Source organism: Herpailurus yagouaroundi, unplaced genomic scaffold, assembly GCF_014898765.1.
Source record: "Herpailurus yagouaroundi ecotype Mexico unplaced genomic scaffold, PumYag 160, whole genome shotgun sequence".
Lineage (NCBI taxonomy): Eukaryota > Metazoa > Chordata > Mammalia > Carnivora > Felidae > Herpailurus > Herpailurus yagouaroundi.
The window spans coordinates 23,090,628-23,108,326 of NW_024412401.1; the positions used below are offsets into that span (position 1 = coordinate 23,090,628).

The 17,699-nt window shown below is 43.7% G+C and overlaps 1 protein-coding gene and 1 pseudogene across 1 annotated transcript in view; one reads left to right on the top strand and one right to left on the bottom strand.

The window, feature by feature from the left end:
- Positions 1–17,699, top strand: part of ALDH1B1 (aldehyde dehydrogenase 1 family member B1) — a 241,346-nt gene that overhangs the window by 84,507 nt on the left and 139,140 nt on the right. Inside the window, exon 2 of the mRNA XM_040481750.1 lies at positions 10,862–11,124. The gene's annotated coding sequence lies outside the window, so the exon portion shown is untranslated. The remainder of the gene's footprint in view (positions 1–10,861; positions 11,125–17,699) is intronic.
- Positions 3,046–3,778, bottom strand: LOC121034698 (60S ribosomal protein L12-like; annotated as a pseudogene).

Below are 17,699 nucleotides of genomic sequence, written 5' to 3' on the forward strand. Positions count from 1 at the left end.
ACAATAAAGGTCTGAAGCAGAGTTTGGCAAACTGCAGGCCCACTGCCTGTTTTTGTAAATAAAGTTTTATTGGCACACAGCTATGCACATTCTTTTACATATTGTCCATGGCTGTTTTCATGTTAGAGCACCAGGGCTGAGTAGTTGTGACAGAAACTGAATGGCCCACAAGCCTAAAATATTTACTCTCTGTCTCTTTAAGTAAAAGTTTGCCAACACTGATCTAAGGGATTAAAACATGAAATGTAATTATAGTGAAAGTATACAGGATTTGAGCATATTTCCATTTATAAGTGTAAGTTAAAAATTAGCATAAGTTAAAGTGAACGTGAAAACCAAAGAATTAAAGCCATTTTTCATATACATTTTCTAGAAAAGTTATTTGTCTTCTAAAGAAGCCATAATTATCTAACAAATTGAAAGATAAAGTACAAATTATAACTCATGAAAAGTAACACCATTAAATACATTTATTTTGGAAAATTTAATTAAATCTTATTAAATGTTTCTCTGAAAATAAAACTTGGCATGCTATCATTCAACATCCACATGATTGCCAAGGCACATGCTTTATATCATGCTTTGTGCACATTCTGTCTAGACCTGCATGTATGCAGATTTGAGAGTAATGTGAAGTGTTGAGGATGGCAACATGTTCTTCAGCTACCATGTTCTTCAGCTACCTGCTAATAGTGAGTACTTCCAGGAAGGGGACTGGAGCTGGGAGAGAAGCAAGAAAATGGATGCTTGGCTCAACAGGGAAATGATATTTTGTTGTGTAAGAATCTAACATTCATTCTATGTGCTGGGAAGGAATTAACAAGGTAACTTGCTTTTTATATCACCTGAGCTCTTCTGCCATTCAGTCCTTCCTGATTACTGATGCAAGGACTCACTCATGTTACCTCAGGCTTCCAGGCCTGTGCTCCCCTAGTCCTTACCACGACTCTGGAGGTAGGACATGCTCCTCTGCTCTAAGCAGTAAGGAAACCGGGGCTCAGATGGATGAAATGGTTTGCTGGAACTCATTCAGATGTTAAGTGGGAGAGGCCCTTTATATGTTCAAGATGAATGAGAGATGGATTTAGCAAAGAGCCGGTGTGGAGCAGGGGACAGAATTGCACTGGGTATGGGGAGACCTGTGTTTAGCCATGGCTCCATACAAACTTGTTGTAAGACTTCAGGCAAGTCACCACACCTCTCTGGGCCTCAGTTTCCACATAGTTACATGAAAGAATTGTAGGAGAGTATTTTCAGTCCTGATGTTCCATGACTCCAGGCAAGTGTGTGTGTGTGTGTGTGTGTGTGTGTGTGTGTGTGTGTGTGTATATATATATGTATGTATATATATATGTGTGTATATATATATGTACACACATACACACACAGTAAAACCCTGGACTGTGAGTAACTTGTTCTGTGAGTGTTCCGCAAGATGAGCAAACATTTCTAATAAATTTTAACTTGATAAACGAGTGATGTCTTGCAATACAAGTAATAGGTGACACTGAATGTCACATGATCACAACTGAGCCAATGGTTCTTGAAATTTGCTTTGATATATGAGTGCTTTGGATTACAAGCCTGTTTCAGGAACAAATTATGCTGGCAAATCAGAGTTTAAGCTCAGTGGTTTACTAAGACTTCAGGAACAATCAAGAAGGCAGGAGGCACCACTCTCCCCCCCACCCCTTGCCCCTACTTCCTGCCTTTATGTCTACATTTTGCCTGGGGCCAAACAGGCTGGAGGGAGGCCCAACTTTGTCAGCAATGCTGAGGGGAGAAGAGAGTCAAATAGTTAGCTAGGATGTGAAATTAGAGCATGAGAGAGTGCAGGGGAAGGGAAGACCCCCGGGGGGAAGTGTCTTCCCACTTCCAACATCCCTGAGATGCAACCTGGGATTGTTCTAGCTGTGAAATTTTGATGGCAAGGTTGGTTTTCACTGGCAGTCATATGTACCCAGGAAACAGCCTGATTTCCTTCTAATACCTACTCCCAGTGGGCTGGTGGGTTCCTCACAGCAGTAGGCAGACAAAAGGCCTGAACTTAATGTCAGGAGTTCCAAATCTACCAACCTGCATAGTCACTGCCTCTCTGGGCTGCTGGGAAAATCGAACGTCCATTGTATTTTACTCAAGTGGCAAAGAAGACTCCCAATGGCTACTGTAGCTTCCATGTACCCAGACCTGAGTCTTGTGCTTTAGTCCCTTGCTACCCCTACTGTGGTCTGTGGCCTGGTAGCCTCGGCATCCCCTGGGAGCTCATTATAAGTGTAGAGTCTGCTGATTCATGTGCACACTCAAGTGTGAGAAGTTTCACTGCAGAGCCCATAGTTCCTCCCCACAGGGCTGAGGACCCACCTAGAGTCTGACTATTTCTGGATTTCCCTCTGGCATTTGCCATTTGGAGATTTCCTGCCCAAATGGACCAAGCCTACTTCCAGAACCTGTATTGGCCTCTTCTGCAAGGCTGTTGCACCTCTGGCCAAAAAGGGTGATCAAAGAGTGACTGTAAGAGTTGCCAAGGAGCTATTGGGGTGAAGTAGACCTTGGGCATGGGGGCTTGAAAGTCTATACTTGAGTGCACAAGACCCTCACGGTGCAGGATGGAGTCAGGGCAGGAGAGGTGGAAGGAAAGGGAGCAGGTGCTGTGGGCTACAAGACTCCCCTTTTACTTGTCCTGGGTCCTTCAGTTGTCAGAGATAGGCCTGTGTGACTTTTATGAAATAATGTTTCTAATTATAGGTTAGGTAGATATCTATGGCAGTCTATGATTCCATTCCCCCCTTTTTTTGTTGTTATTAAATGATCCTTTATTGAAATATTTTCCTTTGTAGATTTTTAAAAAACATCTATTTAGTTAGTTAGTTATTATGAATGGGGGAAGGGCAGAGAGAGAGGGTGAGAGAGAATCCCAAGGAGGCTCCATGCCCAACACAGAGCCCAACACGGGGTTCGATCCCATTACCATGAGATCATGACCTGAGCCAAACCAAGAGTTTGGACACTCAACCAACTGAGCCATTCAGGCATCCTTTCTCGTAATTAACTAGTTGGGAATTCCATTGCACCACTGTTGATGTCATCATCTGTGATGTCATAAGGGTGGTGGCCATCAACACTGTAGATTGGGCAGACCCAAGGATTTCTTTAATGGTTCCAGAGAGTTCTCTGGCTAAAGATAGGTGCTGCATCTGTCGGGCAATGTTGACAATCTCATCAAAAGTGATATTTCTGGAGCTCCTGGGTGGCTCAGTCAGTTAAGCATCTGACTTTTGATTTGGGCTCAGGTCATGATCTCACAGTTTGGAATTGAGCCTTGTGTGGGGCTCTGTGCTGACAACGTGGTGCCTGCTTGGAGTTCTGTCTTCCTCTCTCTCTGCCCCTCCCCAACTCATGCACACACACACTCTCTCTCTCTTTCAAAATAAATACATACATAAATAAATAAATGAATAAATAAATAAATAAAACATTTTTTTTAAAGTGATATTCCCACTGTTATTAATGTTTTTCTGCTTCTTTCTGTCTCCTGGCAGTTCCTTGAGGGCTTTGATAATCAGGGCAGATGCAGAAAATACCACTTCAATTGGGCCTGTCTGTTCTGAACTGTCAGTTTCACTGTAATCCTCAGACCCTTATAATCACTGGTTGCCTCGGCAATGTCATCACCAACTGTTTTTGGAGACAGACCCAGGGGGCCAATCTTCAGGGGCAAGGCAGACATGGCACCAACTTGCCCACCAGTGCACCTCGGGTACATGACTTTGATCCCCTTGGTGTTAAACTTAGGCAGAATGGTGGAGGCAACTGGTGTCAGATGAACCCAGATTTGGTATGACTGAAGACAGTTGCACCTTTGCCTCCTCCAAGCCAAAAGCCAAAAGTATGATTCCACTCTTAAGGTGGGCGTAGGTAAAAGGTTTCTTAGAGGAAAGTAGAATTGGAGCTGGGCTTTGACGGATGAGTAGGAGTTCAGCAGGTAGAGACTGAGGGGGATAGGACATATGAGCAAAGATGTAGAGGAAGATAAGTATGAGGCATTTGTGGGTAAAGTTGTACTTTATGCTGGAGTATCTTCAGTGTAGTGCCAGATCATTCAGGTGAGACTTTGGTGACAGGAAGTCCTCGAAGGTAATGAGAAGGGAAGCTGCAAGTAAGAGCAGTATTTTAGGAGGAACTTCAGATGGAAGTATGGGGAGTAAGTTGGAGAAGGGGAGAATATCGGCATGGAGACCTGTGTTTGACCTGATTTGAAGCAGAAACAGTGGAACTGGATGTAGAAGTGGATTCCAGGGATATCAGGCAGATGTCTGCCAGGACTTGGTGAGCAATTGGATGGAGGCACAGTGTGAGTGAGCAAGAGATGCCCTAAGTCTTTAAGCTGCCATGACTTAGGTGCCCTCACAAAGGTAGGAGATGTTGAGGCTGAGGTGCCCAGAATAGGGGTGGGGAGGCACCCAGGTGAGGAGCCCCAGAGTGGCCCAGTTGGGGGATATATTTGGAAGCCATCAGCAGGTAGATGACCAAAGGAGGGATGATAACATGAAAGGAGAGAGGGTGAGGAAGACCCTGAGAGACCAAAGGAGAAGACCGTCCTTTAGTCTGCACAGACAGGTGCTCAGAGATGAGGGCCTGGGAGGTCATCAGCAAAACCTGACCTCTCTTGTATTAGGGCACTAAAGAGGCCTCTAGTGCCACAAAGACAACCCTCACCTCCCTGGGGAGGATACCAGACTGGTCACAGAGGGGCACTTGTGGGGGCTTGAGAGAGGGTGACTTGGAGGCACAGGTGCAGTTAATAGCTTCCCCCTGCCCCAGAAACCATCAGGGCTCTTTTGGCTACAAGGCACTGAAAACCCACCCAAAGTGAATGTATTGGCTCCTGTAGCTGGATATAGGGCTCAAATAATGTTGTCAGGATGCGTATCTTCCTTCCTTCCTTCCTTCCTTCCTTCCTTCCTTCCTTCCTTCCTTCCTTCCTTCCTTCCCTCCTTCCTCTCTTTCTCTTTCTCTTTCTTTCTTTCTCTCTTTCTCTCTTTCTTTCTCCTCTCTCTCTCTCTCTCTCTCTCTCATTTCTTCCTTTTCAAGATTGACTCGTTTTCAAACAGGCTTTGCCCTTTGGTTCTCAAGATGACTTTTTGCAATGCTTGGGCCTATAACGTCTCACAAGCAAAGCAGAAAGGGACAAGAATCTTTGCTCAGCATCCCTAGCAGAAGTTATGATGTTCATTCTAATTGGACCACCTTAGGTTAACAGCACTCCAACCCAATCACTGTGGTCCAAGGAATGTGATGCCCATCACTGGCCAGAGGGTAGAGGTCTACCCAGACAACCTGGACTAAGAGTGGGGGCTCATGGGTTGTACATTATGAAGAAAGAATATTGTGGAAGCAAAAATAAATGTCCACTCCATCTTCCTTTCCCAAGAGAGTTCTCCTATAAGAAAGAAAGAAGGAAAATTTCCAGCAGCATAAGCAAGTTTGCAGGGCAAAATGATAGTTTCATAGTTATTTTTTTAAATAAGGAACAGACATGATATAATAGTTAAAAATATTTATATAAAAGGAGGCGAGAAACCACTCTGAGTGTGCAGGAAAACACCTGCATCTAGAACCACAGAACTGTATTTAGCTTTGAGCTTCCTGGTGGCAAAGCAAAAGAAACCCCAATAACTCACAGAGATCTTGTTGGCTGAGAGAAATAGATGCACTGAGCATTAATGCTGCACCCAAATAAGGGACGTTACATAACGAAATCACAGCATTCCTTGTTAATTTATTTAATATTTATTTATTTTTGAGAGAGAGCAAGCAGGGAAGGGGCAGAGAGAGAGAGGGAGACAGAGTATCCGAAGCAGGCTTTGTGCTGACAGCAGAGAGCCCAATGCAGGGCTCGAACTCACAAACCATGAGATCATGACCTGAGCTGAAGTCGGATGTTTAAATGACTGAGCCACCCAGGCGCACCCATACCTTGTTAATTTTTATGTAAGATGCTGAATGTTCTTCTGTGGCCCCCCTTATACATTTCCTCTTGCTAAGTGGACAGCATAGCATAGGCCAAAGATCAGGGGGGTTTTGCAGACCCCATACCTGCTTTCTGCTGATTTATTTAGATCCAGGAATTTAGGCTGAAAGAGTCAGGTGAATGGCTGGGTCATCATCGGATTCTCAAAGCTGCTTGGACCATTGGGGGTTGCTCTCTCTCTATTGGAACATTAATGCAAAGGGAAAGGTCTCATTTGTAATTAATCAAGCAGTAGTGAGAGCAAGTACAGGGAGCTTGCATTGATTCCTAACACATCAAACAAAATGGCGCCCAGCAATCGCAGCCTTGGAGAGGATTGCCAAATTGGATTAGCAAACCAAATGTCGGTTTTAATGCCTGAGAGATGGACGAGGCACTTATTAAACAGTCCACAAGCAGGGATGTTTCGAGTACTTAATCAACCCTTCATTTCCCTCCTCCAGGGAACAGGGAAGCCTCAGTGCCACCCATGGTGAAAAATTACCAATCCCTGCAGGATCTCTCCCTGCCATTTTCACTGCAGAATGTGCATGCATTATAGCAAGAGTCCAAGGAAGACAATGTAAGGATACTCAGCCAGGGCAGTGGAAACTGCATAGGTCCGAGGGCAGGGGACCTGCCTGCAATCCCTGCTTCTCCCACCTCTCACTGTGAGGCCTCAGGTCTGTCATTCCCCACTCTGGGTCTCAGTGCTCCCTTCAAGGCCTTTCCACCCTGACAAGCCTAAGTTAGCTTTTTGAGGATGCTTACAGGAGGCAGTGGGCAAAGAGGCTTGTGTAGCCAGTGCTTTCCCTGGGGGAAGGACTTGCTCTGTGGGGGAGAGAGGTGGGGTGCCATTCAATTTTCTCTTTGAGGTTTTAATGCAACCTCTGCCTTCGGGTTGGAAAGCCCCCTTCCATTCTCTCAACCTTTTTTCTCATTTTAGAGTCTTAAATTTAGAGTCAGAGAGCACCAAAAAGGCATTGGGGACCCCTCTGTTGGAGTCTTGGAGGCATCCCTCTGTATTCTCTGGTAAGATCTCTTACAGGGTGGCTTTTGAGGTGGCATTCCTCTCCCTTGCCCCTATTTCTGCATCCTTGATGTATTCCACTTTTCCCCTTAAGGAGAAACAAGGGTTAAAGGGAAGGGTCCTGTGTTAGACTTTGCATCAAGTCCCGTTACTGCTAGTTACACAGTGACTTTGACCTTAGTTGGCCCAGGCTCTTCCTTGTACAGTTTGTAAAACTGAGGTCCAGACATGGCAAGAGCTTTGCCCAAGATCCCAATATGAGTTTGCAGCAAAGCCAGGGCTGGTCTTCTTCAGTCACTCCTCCCTTGGCTCACTTGCCTTAGCCCTGCCAGCCTAAGCCAGGGGTGGGGCCGCCACCAGGCCTGGTCAGCAGGGGACACAGTCTGGTCTGAAGTGGTGCCCACATTCCCAGGCTGAGGCCTCAGATCCCTTTTTGGTTACGTGGATGTTCTTTTTGCGGGATTCCGTATGTACCAGGAGAGCATCCTCTGTTTCTTCCCTTCCAGGAAAGAAACTTTCCTCCCTTGTTTCCTATAATCAAAGCAAACACCCACTCCCACCCCCCAGCATCAGGAGGCATTGTGGTGGGACCCACCAGTTTCCAGGTGGGTCTACTTTATTCAAGGAGGCCTAGCAAGCCTTCCCATGCCACTCCTTATTAAATTAAAACCCAAATGCAAACATTAAACAAAGTATGATAAAATCTTTGGAAAAAACCAAACCAAACAAATTCTGTAAACTTCTAGTTAAAATGTTGCTCCCATCACTCTAATCCATCTAGTATCCATCTGTGCTGACTCTACTCCTGCTCTTATCATCACACTTCAGTAGAACGTTTCTTTCAAGCTGGCCAAAACACTGTTTTCAGGGTCCAGCATTTTACCCTTGATATTCCTGCTGACAGGGCCCTTCTCCTCACTCTCCATAGATGAGATGCCTGGCTTCTACCATCAAGCCTCTATGACTCTGCAAGAATGAGGGATAAAACAGCTGGAAAGGGGAGTGAGTAGTGCCCCCCTCAGGCTACAAATGCCCCTCCTTCCCCATCAAAATATCAAAGGGAGGGATGAGTTATTGCCTCAGCAGGGTTGGGTGGTCTTGCCCTTCCTGGTAGGAGCCGATTTCTTAATTGATTTATTTACTTCCCTGGCCCTTTCCTCATCTTTCTGATTAATAGTTTAGTTGGGGGTTCTGGGAAATTTATATCCAATTGTTACCATAGCAACCAGCTCTCTTGCACAGAATACCACAGAAAATGCATTTGGGGTCTTCTGAAGGCGCTGGGTTTGTAAGGATCTCAGAGTATACCAGGGCACAATGGGCAAGATGATGTTCAACTAATAGGAGTAAGAATTATGAGCAAGGATATGTAATGGTCTCACCACACTGTAAATATGGAAGGACAGTTTTAGTGTCTTTCCTCTCCTTTTCTTGTCTCTCTTTCCCTGAACACATCTCCCCCTCAATGTTTTCTCCTAGGTTCCCCCAAATTAGTTCCCCACAGTACAAGGGCAAGGAGTTCTGGAGAATCTCATTTACTTTTGGCAAAAGGAAGAATTTGTAGCAGGCAGAACCATCTGAAGATGCAATTGTGGCCGCCTTGGGATGTAATGATCTCTCTATCGCTGGAGGTGTGTGAAGGGGGCCTGTCAGAGGGCTCTAGAGAGAACTGCACAAAAGATGGAGTGAGGGGTGGTAGTGTGGAATCTCTGGGTCCCTCCTGGCCCTGGGATGGAGGAGTTGAACTGAACCTGCTTGTGAGCCCATCTCACCATCCCCCAACTAAATGGAATGTCAGAGTTGGGCATTTTAGCTCCCTGGGCACCTGGGATGTCCATTGTGTCCCCATAAACTCAATACCTAGCATCTTGCCTGGCCCATGTATGAATGAATGAATTCCTTAGGGTTTTATTAAGTGCAGTGGGCACAATCTATTGTTTGTATTCTTTTATTATGATAATAAAAAACCTACTTTTAAAAAAAGTTTATTTATTTATTTTTGAGAAAGAGAGAGAGAGAGAGAGAAGCATGAGCAGGGGAGGGGCAGAGAGACAGGGTGAGAGAGAGAATCCCAAGCAGGCTCCATGCTGTCAGTGCAGAACCTGATACAGGGCTCGATCCCACAAACTGTGAGATCATGACCTAAGCTGAAATCAAGAGTTGTATGCCTAACCAACTGAGCCACGCAGGCGTCCCAAATCTACTTTTTAAAACATGGCCAAATAACAACTTGAGCTAGAAGCAGAAAAAAAAAAAAAAAAGATGTTGCTTATAAAACCCGCTCCCACATGCTGGAATCATTCCCTGAATTACAGTTGAGGCATAAAAGTGTTTGTTCTCTATAACCATGTGGAGGCCATGTGGCATAGGGAAAGCTCTCCATGGACAAGTCCCTTATTCTCCCTGTGCCTCTGTGTTATCTTCTGTGAAATGGGAGTAATGGAAGTCATCAGGAATGAACAGCTAATGGGTAGAGCTTCCTACAGTGCTATGTCCAGAAGGATTCAGAAGTTGCTTCTGAGCTAAGTTGAAGAGTGTATGGTAATAGATTAGCAATGTCTGCCCTGGGCACCAGACGGGAGGAGGGGGCTTACGTATTGTGTGTTTGTCATCCTGCTCTAGGTGGTCTTGAGGGGCCCTGATGGCTCTAGATGCCAAGACTGAAGGTCACGCCAGCCATTCTAGGTCTCCTCAATCATTCCTCTTTGCTGATTTTGGCTAAGCTGTCACATGCTTGGGGCCTTTGCTGGGACAACTGGGCTGACTCATTACCTCACCCTCCAATAGCCTTGCCTGCCCTTGTCCACATGGTGGGGACAAGGGTCCCAAGAGAGCATGTGGCAGGGTACAAGGCCTCTTGAGGCTTACGCTCAGAAGTAACATAATATCACCTTTACTATAGTCTATTGGTCAGAATTAGTCACAGTCTCCAGACGTGGGAAAATAGACCCCCCATCTTAGGAAGAGCTGCAAAATAACATATGCAAAACAGCATAGATACAGGAAGGGAAATAATCGGGGCCATTTTTGCAAACAATCTACCACAATTACCTTGTTTTAAACAAAAAGCAGAGCCTTGAGTTTATTACCTATGTGCCCCAGTGAGCAAGTGGGGATGAATTCTGTTCTTTTCCACTGTCTGGTTCAAGTCTATTTTTAGATGTAGTCTAATAAAATGAATTTCACACCTGGGTTACTCACCCACTAACAAACACTCTGTTCTTATCAATGCCTGGGACAAACACCTAGGCGGCCTAGATTTGTAGTTCCATTACCTCCGAGCACAATAATTGTTAATTACTTGCTTTATTTGGTTCTGTTGCGTTTGCCAATAGTCAATTACCTATGTTAGGTTTTCTTGTGATCAGTGGGGCTTATCCAATATTGCAGCTCAGTTCTGTTTTTGTCTCAGAGATGTCTTTTCCAAGAGAGTTAAAGAAAACCCTTGTTCACTAGTTTATTGAATATTAGCCTTTATCTGCTTATTTCAAAGTCTCCTTATTCACTGCTGAGAGCACCAAAGTGCTCAGGCTGAGCTCTTAGAATCGAACAAAAGACTAAAGATAAGCCCCCCTTTGCCCCATCTGGCTAAAGCCCAGCACGTGGAATAGAAGAAAGAACAAATTGTGGGGTCCTAGGGGCATTCGTTTAGTTCATGCCTGAATCTTGGAAACTGCCTTATCCCCTTGAATCCACCCTCCGCATTGCGGCCAAGAGACCCAATGCAGAGATCTGATCACATTACTTGGGTTAGAGTGCATTGATGGACCCAGTTCTCCAGTTCTCTTTTTACCCATGATCTGTGTCATATGACTTTGCAGGTGCATGCCTTTGAATCTGGACCAGGCCATGTGACTTCCCTTTACCAACAGAATGAGGTGGAAGCGACCATGTGCCATTTCCAAGCTCAGGCTTCCTGACACCTTGCATGTCTCCTTTTGTACTCCGTGCTTCTGCCATTGCCATGATCAAGACACCACCCATGTTGGCCCGGTGGTCCCAAGAGGAAGAAAAGAGACTCATGAAGAGCCAGATTGCCTCAGCAAAGGTCCACCAAAACCATCCCCCAGCTGAACTCAGACGGGTAAGTCATGAACACTATTATTTTATTTTTTATTACTTTTTAAAGATTTTATTTTTAGGGGTGCCTGGGCCACTCAGTTAAGTGTCTGACTTCAGCTCAGATCACGATCTCACAGTTCATGAGTTCAATCCCCATGTCAGGCTCTGTGTAGACAGCTCAGAGCCTGTAGCCTGCTTCGGATTCTGTGTGTGTGTGTGTGTGTGTGTCTCTCTCTCTGCGCCCCTCCCCCCAACTTGTGTGCTCTGTCTCTCAAAAATAAATAAACATTAAAAAAATAAAAAAGTAGGGGCGCCTGGGTGGCGCAGTCGGTTAAGCGTCCGACTTCAGCCAGGTCACGATCTCGCGGTCCGTGAGTTCGAGCCCCGCGTTGGGCTCTGGGCTGATGGCTCGGAGCCTTGAGCCTGTTTCCGATTCTGTGTCTCCCTCTCTCTCTGCCCCTCCCCCGTTCATGCTCTGTCTCTCTCTGTCCCAAAAATAAATAAACGTTGAAAAAAAAGTAAAAAAAAATAAAAATAAAAAAATAAAAAAATAAAAATAAATAAAAAAGTAAAGGTTTTATTTTTAGGTAATCTCTACACCCAATGTGGGACTCGAACTTAATAATCAAGAGTTACTTGCTCCACTGACTGAGCCAGCCAAGCACCCCAACACTGTTGTTTTATTTTTTTTTTAATTATTTTTTTTTCAACATTTATTTATTTTTGGGACAGAGAGAGACAGAGCATGAACGGGAGAGGGGCAGAGAGAGAGGGAGACACAGAATCGGAAACAGGCTTCAGGCTCTGAGCCATCAGCCCAGAGCCTGACGCGGGGCTCGAACTCACGGACCGCGAGATCGTGACCTGGCTGAAGTCCGACGCTTAACCGACTGCGCCACCCAGGCGCCCCAACACTGTTGTTTTAAACCATTGAGATTTGGAGTGGTTAATTAATTATGTGGCAAAAGCTGATTCATCATGCTTGTGTGTAATCCCAGTGCTGGTCTCCTGTGCCTTGAGGCATAACATCCAGACAAAACCTTCCAGCATCTGGGCCCAGCTACTTTTCCTGTCTTGGTGCCTCCAGATTTCCCTTTTCACTTTACACTTCAACAATGACCTCAAATGACTTGCAGTTCCTCAAATGCATCATCCTGGCTCACATTTCTATGCCTCTGCACTGGTTGTGCCCTCTGCCTAGAATGCCATTCTCTTCTCCTTTGTCCAGAAAACTCCTATTCATCTGTCTAAACCCAGCTCAGGCATTGTCTCTTTCAAGAAAATTCACTGTATTTTCCTCTCCCTTGTGGTAAATCATTCTCATTTCTGTGAAAGCTCTGGATTCATGTATAAATCTATTGTTACCATGTGACATGGTATTATGGCGTGCGTTCTTTTTATTTTGTTTTTTTCCCATCTTTGCTTGAGGACAAGGACAGCTTTAATTCATCAATGTATTCTTAGTGCCTGGTTCCAACAATGTATGATGACTAAGTGGAATGTTGGGATCCTTTCTTGCTGGGGAAATTGTCCACAATGGGAAGATGGTCATTTCTTGCTCCCTTTCTTCCTCCTAAGCTCATGTAGTAGATTTGCTTACTTTGTATCCTTGCACTTACGGTCTGATTCCACTGTGGGGGACACTCAGAGCTTTGTGAAGAAATGAGTCCTGGGTCCTATGCGTGCCCCCGCTGGGCTATGAGCCCCTCCAAGGCTGAATCTGGGTTTCTTCACCTCTATGCCCCTGGGGCTGGCACCAAGCCTGTACATGAGCAGTCTCAGAAAATCCATAAAATTCAAAATATTTATATTTCTGGAACATCCATCAAGTGCCAGGCACTGTTCTAGGTGCTGCGAATAGGTGGTGACCAGATAGACATGGGTCCCTGCCCTCCCAAAGCATGCACTCCAGCTGGGGAGACAGGAAAGACAGTAAACAACTCCGTTAAGGAAAATGTCATTCCTGTTTCTTCCCACGGCTGGAGGAATTCTCTTTGCACTGGAAGTTATGTTTATGAGTGTCCAAATTAAAAATTAGCCATTTGTGAAGGGTGTTCAGGAAGGTAGGGGATCTCAAAGAGAGCAGTTAGTTGTTCTCCAGAAGAGCGAATGCTGAGACACAACTAGAAGTTAGTGACAGCAGACCCTACACCTGACACCAGCCAGGGGTACACTGTGGGTAGGCAGGAGCATTTTAAATGAGCCCTATTCCCAATAGCTCTAGGGCACATCCCAAATCGCAAGCACTGATTTGCTATTGAGCTATTTTTCAGTTGGACAACTTTATATATCGTGCTCCAGGGTGAGCAGTAACAGAAATGTATTTAATTAATGATATGGGGGAGGCCAACCAGTAAATAAATAATTACAAAGTGTGACAAGCACATTATGAAGGGACCTGAGATGAAATTGGGAGGAAGGCAGGGGCCTTGAGGCTGTTGTAAGTGCTTTGGACCTTATCGTGAGTGCATTGGAGACCAGGGGAGAGATGGGATCTGATCGGTGCTTAAAGAATATCACTTCCGCCGCCATTTTTATTTAATTGAATCAAATATTTCTGGAGAGCGTCCCAACAAACTGCCTTCTAGTTCTTGAAGCCATCAACTCCCCATGCTGAATTTCAATACCACCTCCTAGAACTTAGGGCCCTAATTTTCCAAGGAGACAAACACTCAATTTTTGGTTTAGATTTGCATGAGAAAGAGACCTTAATTACTCTGATCTCTAACACCTCTGAGGAGCTGATTTGAGCTTTTCAGATGCAAAGAGTGTTAATTGGCTAAGGGGCCCAGCTGAGCTTACCCGCCATCTCCAAGTGGGTAGGGGGTGGGGATGGGGCTGGGAGATGGGGAAGGTGTTTAGAGAGGAGGGGGCACTTCCTGTGGTCAGTTTCCTGTAGGTCTGCAGAGGGCAAGAGGAGATCAATAGCAGTTTTGCCGACTTTACCCCTTCAAGTGTCCTCCCACGAGCCCTTCAAGATCCAGCTCATCTCCTCTTATTCTAAAGCTTCCCTCAGCCCCACTCCCATCCCAGGATCTCTCTAACTGCTTCCTGGAAAGCTAGTGCCTCCCTGGGATCCTGGTTTCTAATTACAGCACTTCCCACACTGCATTGGATGGTCTGTTAACTGGGCCACCCTTCTACTTGGAGGACAAGGACCCATCTCATGCAGCTTGGCCTTCTTGCAGAGCTCAAAGTGAGCACCCAGGAAATGTGAAACAAAGGAGTAATAGAACAAGTAGTAATAATAATAATGTTAATAATATAATTACAGAAGTCATCACTTACATAGGGCTTCCTGTGATTCTATGCTGTTTGGTCTTAAAGTTAGAAAACATGTAATCCTCTTCTCCAATTCCTGCCAGAGCAGGTGTCCTGTATGAATCATTACTGATAGTTATAGATTTATTTGTGGGATTATTTAATATTGACCACCATATGAGGATAAGAAATCTGTTTTAATCACTGTACTATCCACAGTGCCTAGCTCAGTCTCTGGTATATAAAGGCTTGATAAATATTTGTTGAATGAGTGAATGCTTGCATACCTTTAGTGATGGGGAGCTCACTATCTCCTGAGGAAGTCTTGCTCATTTTTAGCACCTTTTCCTGTTAGCTGTTCCTTCTGTTGATGCTACATTTGTTTCCATGGAGTGTTCATCTAGTCCTGACTACTGGTCTCTCCCAAAGACAACTTCCCCTCCTCCCCAGAGGCTGGAAGGCTATGACCTATAAATGTCTCTTCTTAACTCCCTCTATATTTTCCTGGGTACAGCACATCCAGATCCTTCCTCATAATGACCTAGCATCCAGTCACTGCCTGATCCTGGTCACCCTCTGTGGAATAGTCCAGATTGTCTAGTTCCCTCTCACAGTAAAGGCCTGCCATATATGTGAAGATGGGACTCTCATTCCCCACGTTTTGGGAGTTACGTTTGTATTAATACAATTCTTTCAATGCACTTACCGCTGCTCTAAATTAAGAGACTTGGCACATATCCGATGTGGAAGGTGGTTAGAACAAATGAAGTCTTTCCTTTTCTACAGAAACTGTTGATAGTGGGTATATGGGTGTTCACTGAAAAACATTTTGAAAAATTTGGTATGTTTGAAATGTTTCATAATAAAAATGTTGGAAAGAGGAAAAAACCCCAATAGAGTAATTAAAATGGAATACTAAAAATTTTTTGTTAACTCCAAAGAAGACAAAAGAAGAAAGAGAAAAGGAAAACAGGATGAATAGAAAACAAATAACCAAATGACCATCCTAAAGGCAGCCATATCAAGAATAATATCAAATGTAAATGAACTAAACATTTCAGTTAAAGACAGAAACTTTGGGGCTGGTTAAAACAGCAAGAGCTAATTACCTTCTGTCTACAACTGTCTATTTTCTGTAGACACTGCTGTATACACTATGCAGAAGCACTAATTATAAGAAAGCTAAAGTGGCTGGCTATATTAATATCAGATATCATACTTTAAGACAAGAAGTATTATCAGAGGCAAAGAAGTAAGCTCCATAGTGAAAACTGGGTCCATTCTTCAAGAGGACAAAACAGTTATAAATGTGAATGTGTACAAAAGTAGAGTTTCAAAATACATGAAGTGAAAACTGACAGCACTAAAGGAGGACACAGATAAATCTATAACCATATCTTTACTCTCTTGGTAGTTGGTAAAATTATTCTCACAAAAATAGTAAGGACATTAAAGAGCTCAACAACATTATCGTGCACTTTGACACTGAGTAACTACAGAATACTTAGGTTTTTCAAGTGCCCATGGAGTGTTCACCAGGATAGACTATATGCTGGGTAGAAAATAAAACAAATGTTAATGAAGTTTAAAATTTGAAAACATGCAGAGTGTGTCCTTTGATGACAATTAATGATGAACATAAAGCTATAGATTTAAGTTCAATGAGTCCCAAGAACAAGAAACATGAAGGAAAGGATATCAAGGCATATGGTAATGTAATTGCTCGAAAGCATTGATAAAGAGAAACTTCAAAAAGCTGCAAGAAGCAAGCACACACACACACACACACACACACACACACACACTCACACACATATAGAGGAAGAAGGATGAAGATAATAGCAGATTTCTCATCAGAAACAGTGCAAGCAAGGGGCACCTGGGTGGCTCAGTTGGTTTAACGTCTGACTCTTGATTTCAGGTCAGGTCATGATCTCACAGTCAGGAGATTGAGCCCTGCATCAGGCTCTGCACTGAGTGTGGAGCCTGCTTGGGATTCTCTCATTCTCTCTCTGCCCCTGCCCTGTTTGCATTTGTGCATGTGTGCTCTCTCTCTCTCTCCCAAAATAAATAAATAAACAAAAAAAGAAACAATGCAAGCAAGAAGATTGTGAAGCCATACCTTTGATGTACTGAAAAATAAAAAAAATCTGTCAACCTAGAATTGTATATTCAGCAAAAATATTGTTTAAGACCAAAGACAAAAGAGACTTTTTTAGATATAAAAACAGAAGGAATTCATTGTTAACACATCCATACAAAAAGAAATGCTAAAGGAAGTTGATCAGACAAAAGGAAAATGTCACCAAATGAAATTTTAATTCCACAGGAAATAATGAAAAGTATTAGAAATGGTAAATATATATACATATATATTTAATGTTTGTTTATTTTGAGAGAGAACGCATGACCTGGGAAGAGACACAGAGAGAGGGAGAGAGAGAATCCCAAGCGGGCTCCACATACAAGATGGAGCCCAACACAGGGCTCAATAAAAATGTGTAACAACAACATCACAAATGTTGACAGTGGAACGATGGGTATGTACTAACTATTGTAAAGTTCTTTTTTTTTTAAATGTTTATTTATTTTTGAGAGAGAAAGAAGGCATGAGCAGGGTAGGGGCAGAGAAGAAGATGCAAAATCCAAAGCAGGCTCCAGGCTCTGAGCTGTCAGCACAGAGCCCAATGCGGGCTCAAACTTATGAAGTGTGAGACCATGACCTGAGCTGCAGTCGAACACCTAATTGACTGAGCCACCCAGGCGCCCCATGTAATGGCACAATATCACTTGAAGGTAGACTATGATAAATTAAATATGTGTTCTATAAACTCTAACTACTGAAATAACAAAACAAAGGGAAAGCAGTGATAACTAATAAATCAACAAAGGTAAGAAATAGAATCATAATCAAAAGAAGTAAGGGAGGGGTGCCTGGCTGGTTCAGTCAGTAGAGTATGCTACTCTTGATCTCAGGATCATAAGTTTGAGCCCCATGTTGGACACAGGGTTTATTTAAGATAATAATAATAATAAAGAAGCAAAGGACAAAGGAAAAGGGGAACAAAGTATAGAAAACAGGTATCTAGATGATAGATTTAAACCTAATCACATCTACAAGCACAATAAGTGTACAGAGTCTAAATGCCCAAATTACAAGGCAGAGATTGCCAGATTGCATAAAAAAGCAAGTCCCAACTATATGCTGCCTATAAAAAAAACCCACACATTTTAAATATAAAGACACAGATAGGTTATAGTGGATGGATGGGAAGAAATATACCATGCAAACACTAGTCAAGTGTGGAATGCTATATTAATATCCAAGTATATTTC